Source organism: Brienomyrus brachyistius, chromosome 7 (assembly GCF_023856365.1).
Source record: "Brienomyrus brachyistius isolate T26 chromosome 7, BBRACH_0.4, whole genome shotgun sequence".
NCBI classification, from domain to species: domain Eukaryota; kingdom Metazoa; phylum Chordata; class Actinopteri; order Osteoglossiformes; family Mormyridae; genus Brienomyrus; species Brienomyrus brachyistius.
Window position 1 is genome coordinate 28300662 of NC_064539.1, and position 16082 is coordinate 28316743.

General features: G+C 40.0%; 1 long non-coding RNA gene across 1 annotated transcript; it reads left to right on the forward strand.

Annotated features, from left to right (window-relative positions):
- Positions 1–5691: 5691 nt before the first annotated feature.
- Positions 5692–10541, forward strand: LOC125746861 (uncharacterized). The gene is made up of 3 exons (XR_007399080.1): positions 5692–7934; positions 8177–8266; positions 9456–10541. It is a non-coding gene; the product is annotated as an uncharacterized LOC125746861 (long non-coding RNA).
- Positions 10542–16082: the final 5541 nt, after the last annotated feature.

Sequence of the window (16082 nt, forward strand, 5' to 3'; positions counted from 1 at the left end):
CCTCAGTGATAGATCCATTTTACCAAGAAATATATTTGTGATTTAAGTGTTTTTTAGTCCAAACATTATGTTGTGTTATAGACGATTAGTTGTGATAGGTAGGTTATTATTATTATTATTATTATTATTATTGTTATTATTTATTTACTCCTGCATCCTGTGATAATCTGTGTTTCTTTCTCTACTTTATTAGCGCTCTTATCTTTATGCAGAATGTGGATTATCAATGGAAATTCTCACCACTGTGACTGTATCTTTTAAATTTGACGTAAAAGATTTAAAACAGACACCATTAACATATAAACCACCCTCAGAGGTATTTTATAATACTGCAGCATTCATGTCTATTCACATACCATGATCTCTACTAAATGATTTTTATACACATCTAGGGAACAAAAAGAAATCGCCAATATGATCTTGCAGTGAAATCTAATTATGATCATTCTTTAATGAAATCTGTTAAGTAGATCGTCTATTCGTTTCCGCACTTATGTCTTCAATGTGTGCGCTTTGTGATTTGAATCTTTTCACATATTTTGACTGGTCATGACAATTTTAAAACAGGAAAACGTGGTAAACTAAACATGTTTTGAAAATGTTATGATGGAAGTAAAATAAAATAGAAATTATAAAATTAAGCGATATATTTTGTAAAGAGTGAATGGAGAATATAATGATCTAATAATCTAGACCAAAACTGGAATTATCTATTTTAAGATTATTTAGTTGAACATTTTTCATAAATAAGACCATCTTTTAGGCATTGAAATGTAGGATCATTTACCAAAAAAGGCAATAAAACCACTAAACAACATTAACTGCATTGTCTCTTTCTGTTCCTAACACATTCAGACACACATGCGCACAGTCAGCAATTATAAACTAATTTATTCTTGCATTCATTAGATGGACCACAGAGCACCTCCTCTCACAACTGTGTAATCGGAACACTGCAAATGTGTTACCAAGGAAACCATTTGACGTGTCTGGTCTTTATTATAAAGCTGTGTTTTGCATGCTGCATTTAAGAGTTAAAAGAATCGTTGAAGGCAATTCATAAACCAGGCAACATGGAGTATGTACTAGCACAATTCTATAGTAAATTTTAAAAGACCGGAATAAAGTTTTACTGTGTATTTTTAATTGCTTGCTGTTAATCTGTACTGACAATGAAATACAGCATTGGCTGTGTTTGATATGTGATGTGAATCCGTGATACACCGTGATAATGTATATATGAATAATGTTTGTTTATTTGTGTTTTACTCTGCTCACTGAACCATGGACTCACTTATTTGGCCACTTCGGGCTAAGTAATACTTCCTGAAATCATGTTATAACAAAACCTGAGATGCGCGCTGCCATTTTGACTTAGGTTGGCCCCAGGGGGAGGGTGGCGGTGGTGGGGGGGCATCAGAGAATCGTTACAAAAGCAGCAGGGGCTGGTTCAGTGTGTCATTCACTGTGTGTCTCTGGGACTTCTAGGGAACTCGGAAATGTGATGCCGGCATGCAAGCATTAGCCCTGAAAGTCTTTATTTCAGTTTTGACATCGGCTGATTTTAAATCGAGATAAATTCAGAAATGTGTATTTATATTTGCACATTTTTATTGTATGTGCCAGGATCTTCCTAAAGGATTTGTATACATGTCTCCAAAGAATCTTTCTGAAATATATGTTATTTTAGGCAGAATACAAAGCGGAAATACCTTTTTTTGTACTGACGACATTTGTTTCGGCATATACTTCACTGAATGCACTGCCACAACCTTAACAGTAAAGAGCAGCGTAATTAAGCAGCTATTGATGATGAAGATGGCAGGGGGATGAATGGACTGTCCATTCTAAATGCAACATGTGACAGTAATACAAAGAACCTTTACATGAGCGAGCCGTCAGTATTCGCTGCTGTGTAAAGTCTAATCAGTCCGACCATTGATCCACCCATTTTCAGCACCCGCCTATTAAGTCTGGATGAGCCAAATAGTATAAAATTATTATTGAAGAAATTAAGATAATTTAAAAAAGATGAATAGTTGGGCCAGGTGTTTATCTGCCATTCTACCATACAGATACATAATGAAACGATTCAGTTCATTATTTTAAAAAAAATTGTTCAACTCTATGTAAGACAATAAACGTGTAACAAGAAGATAAGAAAACAAGCCTTGTGTGAATTTTGGAAAAATCGTCCTTGTCAGAACATCTTATAAGGGAAAAGCCTTGTGTTGCTGTTGTTGTCCTTGCAGTTAAATTGCTTCAGTAATTATCGCGTCTTATGTACTGCATCACCAGTAGGTGTCACCGCTGCGCTTTTCTGCACGAGCGCAATTGCTGGGCGATGCTGAGCTTCCGTTAAACGCTACTATCAGTATTTGCTAATTGTGCAACTGTAATGATATGCGCTGCTCAGAAGGAAAAAAAACATTATGCACACCATCGTAAGATTTTGTAATTTCTGTAGGAAATAATCATGCAAAGGCTGTATATTAACTGAAAAATTGCAATGTGGAATGGAGTAAACCGTAGTTTAACTCAGTGAGATACGACAGTATTAATGTATCTTTCAATGGATGTAGAGGAATTGTTATATTATTAGTATATCAAACATCATTATCAAGTTTTTTAACAGTCACAAAATACGCAGAAAAGATAAATAAATCAGAGAACATTGCGACAACTGGAGTCTGCAGAACACGCGTTGTGTGTGATGGAAGCGCTTTAATTGTCTTTCGAATTTCCGTGCGAGAAGGTGAACGGGAGCGCGGGCTCGGCGCCGATGAGTGGCAGCGCCGCGAGCGTCACACCGCTTTCATGTCCCGCGTCCCCTATTGGTGCGCGCGCGAGAGGCCCCCTCTGCGCGCGGAACTTAGCATGTACACTGTCACACTTGTCTGACACTTCACAGGTCGGCGCCCTCGTATCGTTTACCTTCAAATGATCTTTTGTAGGCTGTTTCTGGGGAGCCACAGTAACGAAACACGTTGGGAAAGGGGATTTAATTGTCTTATATTTAACTGGGATACAAAAGAGAATAGCCACCCACCGCTGGCCTGTATAGGAGACTCTTATCCCTATATCACTTATTCCTTTATTTTCCTTTGCTTTCACTTTGAAAGAGAAAAAATGGAACCAGCAGGTTGTGGTAAAGATCCTTGAAAGCTCCCACAGAATCAGCCGTTCACACAATGATGCCCCCAACTTGTGTCCCCAACCCCCCTCACCATGTTAAAAACCTGATTAAATCTCTTCCTGTAAAGTAATAAGATGGTGTTTTTTTAAGTAAAAACCAACCAAAGCATCATGTCTTAAACAGGGCCATATGAGAGTAAGATGCTAGGCAAGGATCTGTTTGCGTCTCCGCAGGCTCGTGTGCCCGTGTGTGCGCGCACACGGGGGTCCGCACATGTGCTGTCGTCGTTATAGGATGAAATTAAAGCAAAGCAACGCTGGGTAGAAATAATACACATATCCAAAGCTTCCATTTTATTTTTGTGCTGTTGGTGAAATTATTTACGAATGAATAAGGAAACAGGGGCTGTTTATCCCTCTGCCAATCCTAGTGTAATTCCAACTTAATTTGTGGACACCGATGTTGATTTTTCCCATGGAGGATTAATTGGATCCTTTTTGTCAGTTAATTTAAATCAAAAAGCGTGAAGGCGAAGGCCAGTCCATTTGCCTTTAGCGCGGGTAGGAATTGCGTTAATTGAAGGCAGACTCGTTCTTTTGCTGGAGCCACTTGTCACCGCATATTTTATCTTACAATTTGAGAATGGCCCTGCATCCTTTTCTTTTGGACATTTAAAGAACGGACCTCATTCAAAATGCCATTCAATGTAAAAAGAACGCGGGGTAACATATTAATTTCAGTGGATTATTAATACACAGATGGAAGTGCTGTTTTAAAAAGGCGTAATGTTCAAAAACACTTATGGAAAAATACTAAGACTCTGAATGTAGAGACACAGAACAGAATATGACAAAAGGAATAATTGTAAGAGTTAATAAAAACAAGTGTTATTCAATTTACTAACTGCAGCATGAAATAGCTGCATGAAAATCATGTTTCTGAGAAACATATATATATATATAGTGTATCAAAATCTTAACACTAAAGCCAACACAAACTGCAGCTAATTGTGTGTACTGACATTTAATCGAATATTACTGTTTATATTATAGTTATGTAATCCCTTCAATGTAATACCCCCCACCACAAAATCTGAACTCCAGAGAATGAAAAGAAGAAAAGCACCATAATCGGTACTCGATTTTGGCATTTAAATTCTCCATTTAAAAATGTATTCAGTCGTTCTGGTTGTAAGATATCTTCTGTTGATTATCAGGCGAATCTTCCAAAAATTCACGCAATGCAACACTTGTCTGATTCTTCATATACATGCAATGGGCACTTTATTAGGCACGCCAACTTAGTCCTAGGCAAGATCACCGGCACCCGGTATCATTTCAAGTCTGGTCGTTTTCCTCTGATGCCTCTCTTTAAAAAAGGTGTTTTCAGACCTGCTGGTGATTGGCCGTTTGTTGTTTATCTCAATTAACTGCAAACATTGTAGTGCATGAAAATCCCATATAGCATCATAATGATGCTGCGTTTAGTTAGATCACTTGTTTTACTCATTCTAATCCAGAAGGGCACCGGAACTGAACCTGCCCGAACCTGTGTTCTGAATGATGCCTGTTTGGAGGATCATCCTGTTTGCGTGAACAAGCATGTACATCAAATAAACTGGCCACTAAATGTATGAATACGCGTAACACATCAGTGTGTTAATACGGGAGGAGGAGCAAGCATAATTTTTGAGAAGAGAATTATTTTTGTGAATTTAAATAATTAATTCTTCACCCAAAATGTTAAGCGTGTTAATAGATGGTTTGTATAAATGTGCGTGTTTGTCATCTTTTCTCAAACAAAAAGATAAAATAAATTATATATATCTAACCAAACACACACACAAACCAAACAAAGGTCTTGTATTATATATATATATATATATATATATATATATATATATATATATATATATATATATATATATATAGAAAGATAGATAGATAGATAGATAGATAGATAGATAGATAGATAGATAGATAGATAGATACACACAATAGTTAATATTACAAACCTCTGTGTGTGTGTGTGTGTGTGTATATTCCTGCTGTGGCCAATGAAGGACAAATTACCAGAGGACCTGCACTTTGTAAGAAACATAGTTACATAAGAATGCTCCATGAGGAAAGGAAGTCTCTGTAAGCGGGTAGGAGAGAAACCGTAGGAGTGCACAAGTGGCTACACTTTGAAGAGAGGTGAAGTCTTCATCTTGTAGATTCATATTCTGGAGGAAGTCACTGCAGGCCTCAGATGGATGCATTGATGGACGCCTGAGTGCAGTGATTTACATGAGGGTTTGTTGTGTAATTCAAGCTTAAACATGAACAGGCGAACAGATCTTGTCAGATTTTGTCGGAATATTGTGGTTCCAAATAGGAGACTGATTTAGTTTTGATTTATGTTACGGAGGTGAGCGTTACAGCTATCTTGGTGTGCCAACGTGCCGACATGGAATTTAGGGATGCAGAGCAGAGGAGCAGGAACGGTGGATGGGTGCTGATAGATGCTGATTCTGCTGCCACTGTGTCGGGGGCGGGGGGGGGGGGTGTGTGCTTTTCAGGATTCCCTCGAGGCTGAGAGACGCGGGTGCGATACGTCGACCCCCCTCCGGGGCCGGGACCCGGCGAGGGTTAGAGCAGGAGGGAGGGGTGCGGCTGCCACTCGGAGAGGTTGTCAGACGTGGGCTGGCGCCGCAGAAGGGGGCCCGAGCCGCGCTGTAGGACGTCATCGCCGTGGAAGCGACTCGACCTCTGACACCTGCAGCACTCGCTGTAGCTCAGGAAGGACTTGTAGTCCGACAATAATAACCTGTATTTTAGTGCTTAGCTTCCAGACACACACAAACATACACGCATGCACATGCAATTCAAATAAAAATGTATATAAAAGTGAAAAATAAATTATATGCCATAATAAGATATAAATTACATTTATTTATTTCCTGGACACTAAATTACAAGCATTCTTGACTTTTTGGTAGCCCCGCTAAATACGATTAGCCTGATTTTCAGCTCTTGGCTGCAAGACAGAACGGTGTGTTGTGATGCAAAATGGCTTCCAGCCAGGATTCTGTCTGCGCAGTTTCTTTTAACCAAGTTTGATTTTGGCAACATCAAGGCGGAGATTTAGTGGTATTATAACGTGAAACATATTTAAGGTAATTGATGGTTTTTATCAAATCAAATAGCCAGATGAAGGGCCATTGCTAAGTACCCTTCCAGTGTATGTAAAGTATATTCTTTTGTAATTATATCGCGGAAAATTGCAGCGGAGGAAATAAATTTGAATCAAACTGCAGGCACAATGAAATATGAGTACTGGAAAGGAAAATGGATTTGGTTGTTGAACCTAACAGTTACAGAATCCAGCCAGCTGAGATCTAAGTACCGCTTTCTTCCCTGTGAACTTCTTTCACTTTATTGCTTCTGATGATAAAACATTTTAACCCCCTTGGACCCCATTCAGAGAAATAATGCCTAAGCTTAATATTAATTAAGTATTACATCTGCATACATATTTGACAAAACTGAAACTGTCATTCAGCAATAAAGAATTTTCTCTGGCAAAAATGACAATGAATCCATAAATAAATTAATATATGAATTCTCTTAAGAGCATAACATTGCAGGTGTGGCTGCATGTGTTTATTGATCGCATGGGTCAAGTATGTAGGAATTGGCCAAATATCATAAATGTAGTTATTTTTATACTGATATCTTGACCCCTCTGACTTCCTGAGCAGAAGTTACAAGTGACTCATTGCACTGGCTATTTCACGAGAGATCTAATGGTTATTATGGGTTTCTGCTGGCAGCGAGGCCCCACCCACTCCGCTCCTGCAAGGCCAGACCTCCCCTTTCCCACTGGGTTCTTAATCTGGTTTGGGGGACTGAAGGGGTGAGTCTCAGTCTTGGCTCCGGCCTCTGTTAGTTTGGGGGAGGGTTAAGGCGAGAAGGCCCCCGACACAGCATGAAAGGTGACCTGGCACACTGGCAGCCGTCCAGTTCAGGTGCAGCTTATCCTCACCCCACAAATACTATACGGCACTTTCAGGGCCCCGATCACCCAATTAAACATGGCCGGTTGACCCCGGTCAGGGAGGCGGAGCCTCTGAGCCCCCGGTACCGCAGAGAGGACCACCTGTCACTCCTCAGATCAAATGAAATCCTGAAGAGACAGAACTCCCCATGAACACAGAACACACCTCCTAAATCTCTCTCCCCGGCACCGGCGGGGGGCTTTCTGCCTTTTCTTCTTCTAAATGTCATTATTGTAATGCTGTAATCCAGGCATGCGCTTATCAAACAAAAAGAGCCGCCACACATTAAAACCGCCGTTGTTGTTGTCGACTCCGTCATCATGGCCGCTGTCGTCGCCGCTGCCGCTCACGGCTGCAGTTAACCACAATGACAGCGCTCTCTTTTTCGGAATATGGATGGAAAGCGAAGGGAATAGAAAGAACTGTTGCTATGATTGTAAATATAACCTTAGAGGGACCCGAAAAGGACTGCAGGTAATGCATTTTAGCAAGCGTTGTCCTGCGTTAGCTGTAGTTTCTCGGCACAGAGTGGTGTTAGCTAATCAATTTCGGAGAAATTAGCGAGAGAGACAGCAGAAGAGCCCAGGTGAGCACAGGGATCCCGGACGCAGCCTCCAGCTCGAGTAACGGATCAGGACCTACTCGCGATTCCTGCTCGTCTGCCAGCCTGTGAGTTGACGGCGTTGGCGGGCGCCTCCGTCCCGTTCCGTGGAGAGCGTGCAGCCCCAGGTTATTTACAGTGGCCTGCTGCGTTCTCAGGTACAGCCCACCGACAGTGCCTTTGTTCTCGAGGTGTTGGCTTATGCGGCAATTTGCGTGCAATGAAATTGATTGGCAGGGGAACATAATTGTCAGCAAATCCCATGGAATCATTTCCCATCCATTTGAAAAGCACAATGTGTGTGTTTTTTTTTTTTTTATTATTTTCCCACCCTCCCCTCGTGCTTCTGTGTTACATTCCTCCCCCCCTCCCTCCCCCCCACCCCCGCCCAACTCTCCAGCTCTCTATTGCAGGGGGATAAAAAAAAGCTGATAATCCCTCAGCGGTAATGTCATGCTGGCTTGCTGGACGCAGATGAAAGTCACCACAGGTAAGCAGGGCCCCCAAGCCCGGGTCCCGGGGGCCTTTTGGCGCGGCTGCCCCCCGAGTGCCCGCTCGGCCCCGCATGCCATTGGGGTCAAGCCGGAGAGCCATTGGGGGGGGGGGGGCTGGGCTTTGGGCGCCATTGCTGACAGGCTGAGCAGGTTGGGGCACCAGAGAACCATGGGCCTGGACCTCACTGTGGAACCTCGAACATCTAAAGTGGCTCAATGTTTTGCTTCATCAGTAATTGCATGTTTATACTCCAAAATCTGTAATAATACGAAAGGCAATGGTAAGGAGGTAAGGAACAACAAACAACAATGACAGTGATCACGACAACGACGATGATGACGGTTAGATGTTTATCAAATTTATCATTTTTGTCCAAATCATATGACTAACGGCGTTACACCCATTTCTGACATTGATAAAAAAAAATGCAAAGCTTTTTTAAAAACACTTTAATTATATTCAAAGAAATGGTTTATACTAGAGCTTTTTAGAAATTAGACATGCGTTGTTTATCTTGTACTAATTAATTGATATATTTAATTTTAAGAAATGTGACTGTTCAGTTATTTTTTATGATCTGTTATAGTATATTTGATATTATTATTTTCATAATGAATTATCAAAAATGATAACAAATATAGAAGTATGATGGATAAATACATATATAATTTTGTAATTGATATTTTCATAGTTATATAGAAATGTAATATGCTTTTGTTAGAATGACCACCTATGTAACTCTTGTAGTATTTTCAGAAACAACTTTCCTTTATTCTCAGTTTTTTCCTCTGAATGTCATAGCGGCACAAACATTATATATATATATATACACACACACACGCGTGTGGGGCTTATGTTTATATTAGATTGTGGGGGCCATTTTTCAGGTCGCCACAAAGATCTGTGACTGCAATCACAAAAGTATTTTGTTTGGTTACTTAAGGTTAAGGTTATCATTTTGGGATTAGAGATTTCCCCATAGAAATGAATGGAGAGTCCCCACAAATATTTAATTACAGACCTGTGTGTGTGTGTGTGTGTGTGTGTGTGTGTGTGTACGTATGTCTAGTCTGTTTGCTAAGCTGTTCCTTAGTTTTGCCATAATATTTCATAGCATTATAGTGGTTGCCACTGATTACTTAACCCCACATTTGCTGGATTGTCAATGAATTCCTCATTTTCAGCATCACCCAGGGGAGTGTTTAAACATGGCCGCCTATTTGAACAAGCCGCACACGAGGGCTCATTCTCAATCAAAGGCCACGACCCTGCAGTCATCAGCCATTTAACCCCTGACCCCTCTGAGGCAGCCTGGACGGCTGACTGCCTGCATGAATGTCCTGGACACCTTCCAATCCAGCCGCCTCTGCTCTGCAGACAGTCTCGTATTTGATCTAACCAGTATGTTCACTCAGCTAACTTCATAGCTAACAGGTGCATGTTTCAATGCTGCGTTTTTCCACACCCTCTCTGAATGCTTTTATTGTGGTCTGCTGGAGTCCCTTAGCATGCCAGTTGCTAACTGATGATGTAAATAATTCCTTGAGTGATTCCATACCAGCAGAGTATGCCGGCCATAACTACCCTACATTAACTTTCTCAGATGGCACTTATAGTTTTTGTCCTTAAAACTTTATATTATTATAATAACCTTATAGTGAAGCTACTCACATTGAGTGCCTGGCACAGGTGTGTGACAACAGAGCTGTTCGTAGAAGCGTAATCTTCACGTCCAAAGTCCAAGTCTTTAACTGCTGCCCTACCTGTTTCCTCAAACTTCACTAGTAGCCTTTGTTAGCCCTCATCCAAGCAAAGTGGGACTGTAGGGGATTCAGGGTTATAGGAAAAAGAATAGGAACTAGGAACAAATAAGAGGGAAATCAGAATGAAAGGGAAGAGTATATATATAAAAATACAGGTAGCCATGAAGCAAATTTAGTTCAAGGTTCACAAAATGAATAAACAGAAATATAGAAATGAAAGTGGGCTGTTCAAAATATCTTTTATTTTGGTGCCTAGGCAATAACCTTGGGACAAGTTCAAGTGCTGTGTGATAAAGTTTTTCTGCTTCTCCCTGTTATTAACTGAATAATTGCGTATATCATCAATTATGTTTTCATTCTAATGCTTGAATTTATTTGGGTGTTTTGAAAAATTTTAAACACACGGGCTCAAAAAAAAAAACAGACTGACCTTGAAAATGTATGTATGAACACAATGAAAATACGAATACATTTAATCACTAGGTGTGTCTCGTTTTCCTTAAATAAAAAAAAATTGCACAAAATTTTCAGAAATGCTTTTCGACTTTTTTTCTTAGCTCTATTTTACAGATTGGGATTCACGCACTACTGAGAATATTTTTGCTCAATTTTAATTAGTTTTTAGGGAGAAAATGACTGCTGTTATTATAGTTTATTATTGGTTTTCTTGTGTATTTATATGTGCAACTATGTAATTTTGTCTCTATGCAACGGCCATAAGTTGTCCATTATTTCAGTGTTTTGCGGAAGTTGGTCATCACTGACAGTGGATCATTCTTGCATTATAGCTTGATTCATTCAGGGAGATTCCCAGCTCATTGAAAAGCGATGCTGTGAAATAGTCTGTGTGTCCTTTAGATAATGCATCGCTGAGCACCACAACACACTGTCCTCAGTTTGTAAAATCAATGCTTGCTAGACGATCTACCATTGCGTCGTTCCATGGTTTGGCTAAATGTCTCCGTCATTCAGTCTTACTAAACAACAATGTCAAAGGTCTTTCTCACATTTTACCCCCATTTACTGATTCCATATCAATAGAACAATGTAAACGATTTATTTTAATAGTATAGATCATTTCTTGAGTTATAACGACAAGTACAAGGTCTTAGGTACATTCAAGCAAAAGACCTCCTCTGTTCAGTCTATTAGCAGACTCTTAATCTGTAGGCCACCAAACACTGACAATGGACAAGTGGGGCATGCAACCTTGTAAACAACAGGATTAAGTGGCTTGAGGTTCCATCTTAAACAACACAAAAAGAGTTCCATGTCAGACTAGGAAAGGGCAGAAGGGTTCACAAGACAGAGGTCAGAGGTCATTGTAGAGGTGACCATTCACATGGTTTAGAGCAGCCGGATTTCCCCTGACTCCGCCACTTTGACCTCTTTCAGTATCGCTTGCCCTTTCTCTGCAAACTGAAATAATTGGCCACAAGTCTCTTGACCTGTATTTTTAAAATATGAGCTTGGGGAAATATGCACTGTGAAAGAATCGCCTTATGTGAAGGAGGCGCTTGGGACGGTTGTCCCTGCATTACCCAGAGTGCGACATAGACTTTGTACACACAGACCGACACTCCCTTCATCGCCTCGCCATGTAAAGTAAACGAACAGGGTTCAGCTCGTTACTGAATTGTTATTCACACTGCACATCCTTCTTACCTAGATAGCAGGAACCAGAGCCAAACTACAAAGAACATGACTCTTTGAAACGTATTTATTAAAATACGGTTTCTTCCATAACCCTTTTTTAATATTGAAATATGGTTTGAATTTATAGGAGGAACAAATCACATGACAAAGTTTAAGAGTTTCTGATGACTTTTTGGTAAGTGTCCGCCATTTTTTCCCATTGTATTTGAAATGATTAACTCCGACGGAACGTCACTGTGATTGATTCCTGTGTCAGGGATTCCTATGGGGACCCCAGCAGCCTCCATATTGTACGGCCACCTTGTGGGAAGATGAGATGCTCGGCCCATTGTAGCTGCTGCCACACAGGGCCGATTCTGCCAGACAGGGGCCCGCCGGCCCCTTGCAGGGGTTATGAATATAGTTACAAAGGGCCGGCTTTGTTTGGCTCGCTCCGCTTTTAATAAGGAACCCTCGTAGGCCAAGCTTCGGGGTCAGGAGCTGCTCTGCTGGTGTTAGGGAGTCGTCTGACTATTTTTTCCCACGTACCCCCTCCCTCATGTCCCTCACAGGGAGCCCCCCCCCCCCCCCCCACACACACATACACACACACTTTTGGCTCTTTGGGCTTCTGTGGTCAGAGCTGTAGAGGCTGTGTCTGCACGGTATATAAAATAACTCTGTGCATGCTTAGCCCTAGGAAACGCCAGGCACAAGGCGTGACTGTGGTGACAGGGGCACTGTGGGGTCATTCTCCAGCTTGGAGCTTTTGTAAGGGATGGTGTGTGCATGGGGTTTTGTATATATCACATTGTGGGGATGAAATGTCCCCTCAATGTGGTAAAACCTGTTACTTTTCAGCTTGTGGGGAAGTTTTTAGGTCCCCAGTGTATAAAACTAAATTGAAGTTGTTTAGCTATTTATGGTTATGGTTATGGTTATGGTTATGGTTATGGTTAAGGCTGGGTAGGGTTAAGGTTGTCATGGTTAGTCTGGTTCTGCCTGCATTTGAAGATTCATGGTGACCAGAATTTCAGGTGATTTTTCATGCTGTTTATGATTTTTTTTTAACCAATCAAACTATATTCCCATGTGTGGAATCTAGGATTTAAAACCATATGCTAAGCTTCAAAATATGTATCAGAGGTTAAAGAAGAGTGACGTCCCAATCATTCCCTTACTGTTTCAAAAAGCTTTTCATGTTTTGTGTATTTTCTGCTTTCCAATGCATTTTGCAACTTTTGACATTACATATTAATAAAGTGGTTATACTTTGCCCCCGACGACCCTGACCAGTAAATTCAGTAATGAGATGGATGGATGGATAAGTTTCCTTGTATGTGGAACTTGGTTGGTAATTGGCAGCATTCTAATAGTCATTCATATATTAGAAGCAGGAAAGTAGTAGAAATGGAATAGAAATAAACATAAATGGCTCCTTTGTGATGTCATAAGGAGATTATTTTTGTACAAAGTAAAAGGTACAATACAGTAGAATTTCCTTTAGAAAAGAAAGCTATTGTCTGGTAATAAAAAATCAAATTAGGATAATTTTTGTTGTTTTGCTTTGACATTTAATATTTAATATTTTCATAGCCACATCCCATCTCGGAGAGCACACAGACACAAAAACTATTTTTCTCTACTATAGAATGACGTCAGAGGTCCTTTCAAACTGGCCTAATATTCTGAATAAGTTGATCTGACAAGAAATAAATATATAGAAACTAGCTTAAATGGAGATTGTTTGCCTTTATAAACTAAACTTGGGACATGCAGCACCATAAATACTGAAATGTCAAAGATTCTAGAAGAAAACTAAATTAAATATGTGACATGCATAATAACTCGAAAACTTTTAAAATTTTTTAAAATTATTTTAATATGCAGCAAGTTTGAGCTGTGTGTTATTGTACTGTATTTACATGGGATCTATTATTTGGTACTTTTCCGAATAAAAGATTAACTATTAACATGCCATGCACTTATATACAGTTGTAATTTAACTGAACAATCCATGCTAGCATTGTACTAACAATAGTACTGTAATAACAGCAAGTTTTTTTCTTTAAATTTACATACCATCACCTGCAAGGTTTTGTACCTGTGTTAATTTATATTAATTATATAATAATTTTTTATATATATATATATATATATATATATATATATATATATATATATATATATATATATATATATATATATATATAAATAACCAGCAAGACTTCATATACCTTATTAAACCTGTAAATATATTACTTGGATTATTTTTTCAGTTAAATGTACACATAGGTGTTTACTGAATATCAGGGAAATTGTTCCTTCTATCCATCCATCCATTCATCTATCCATTCATCCATCCATCTTCCATCCACTTGCTGGTCAGGGGCATGGGGACCCTGGAGCATGTCTCTAGTATCACAGGGGGTGAGGCTGCAGTACACCCTGGATGGGATGTCAGTTTGTTGAAAACAATAAATTTTTAATTCACAGGCTGCCATTTTCTGAAGAAATTTGTGAGGAAATTGACGAGACCTGTGAAAAAGGATGAGCACATGGGGTAATGCCGTTAGTGCGATGATGCATTCCCATATGACAGTCCTCGTGACAGTGTGCTTACTTCTGTCTCCCAACTAATATTACAGATCATTAAATTTTAATATTGGGTCATGGAGGTTACGGCATTAAGGTTCAATGCTATTTTAATTCGGCTCCACCGTGGGGAGTCCTAAGCAGAATCATTCAGCAGCCGTGTGTCACCTTCAGCCAAGTATGACTGTCTGCCTGTGGTGTAGCTTTCTGTCTGCTGTCTTTGCACGGTACCCAGGTATCCATAGCAGTCACTCGAAGGTCTTTGTATGCATGTAGATATTTGCAGAGTCACCCTGTGGTCTATGATGTGTATGTATATTTTCAAAGTCTCTCGGGGTCTCTCGCTGTATGCGGATAGTTGCAGAGTCACTTCAGAGTATTGCATCATATAAAATATCTTAAAACTCTGAAGGAAATTTCCTCAGGACTACTAAAGCTGAAAAGAGGGTTTTTAAAGCATACTATCGATGTTTTGGTGCACATATAGTTTTCTAAATAATAAAAGATGGTCATCCTTTGATTTCCTCACTTTACAGTTTGGATTTTAGGTCTTGCACCATGAACTATAAAAATACAAATCTCAGGGGTGACACCGGCTTTGGATAGCTCTCCCTGTTCTGGAGGATTGCTACTGTAGCCGGTATAAGCACTCTGTTAATGTTATATGTATCACGATTATTGCTATAACATTTTTTTCCAGTATGACAAAGATTTCAGATGGAGCTTGATATTCACAAGAACAACGATAAGGACAAATGTTGCTCAGATCTGGGCGTGACAGGAGAACGGCTGACACATCGCTGATTATATCCCCTGAAAGCCACATCCAATGCCTTTGATATCTTATCTTTTTGTGTGTTGATGTGTAAATTTTAAATTATAGCAGAATATTCGACAAACCCATTTTTTCATTGTTTTTATTTTTATACTGGGAAATATAGTTTTCAAATTTCACCGTCAGTTGTGAGAAATCATTCAGCAAGTTACACAGACACAGACACACACGCACACACAAACACACACACACACACATATATATATATATATTTAGTCCTTTTGTGTGTTACAGGTTTTTACCAGCTTTTATAGTCCCAGATATTTTTGGGTACTTCATATCTTGCATGTTCTCTTGAGACAGATTACTGCCCCTCCTATTTATTTAAATCTTAACGTTTTGCATGGATGAAGAAGAGTAAAGCTAATCACCGCTCTGCGTGTACATTCTGGGACTCCACATGGTCAGTGTTGAAGGGTCTCCTTCATTACCTTTGTCTGAGTATCGGCCTGCAATTGATGCCATGCAGATTTGCCTGTTTACTTCTCCTCAATGTCAATGTTACTCACTGAGCAGTAGTTTCAGTCTGGTCTAAGTACACAGGCTCAGACAAAGACTGCACAGATTGTCCCAAAGTCATTTTATTACCACACATAGTAACCCCCCCTCCCCCAACTCCCAAATACAAATTAATGGCTGCTGGCTTTTACTGAGGAGCACTGATAGCATCTTCAGAGGAGCTGGGGTCACCAGGGGGTGCTCTAGATTGATGTGTCCATTCTGGCTGACCCACTTGTGAACTTTAACTAAACTTTTGCCAAACTCGGTCCCTCCACCCGTCACCCCCACCCACCCTTTGACCCTTAGCTGATGGTGTCATGGAAAGCCAAAGATGATGCGGAAGTGGCAGTGGGGAGAAAATGCTCATGCAGAGTTCTCAGTGTCCAGCAGCATGAGGGGTCTTGTAGGTCAGAATGAGGACAGTGGGACGGTCTGGGATGGACTCTGAATGTCCAATATTGTCCAGAGCGATTTATTTAAAA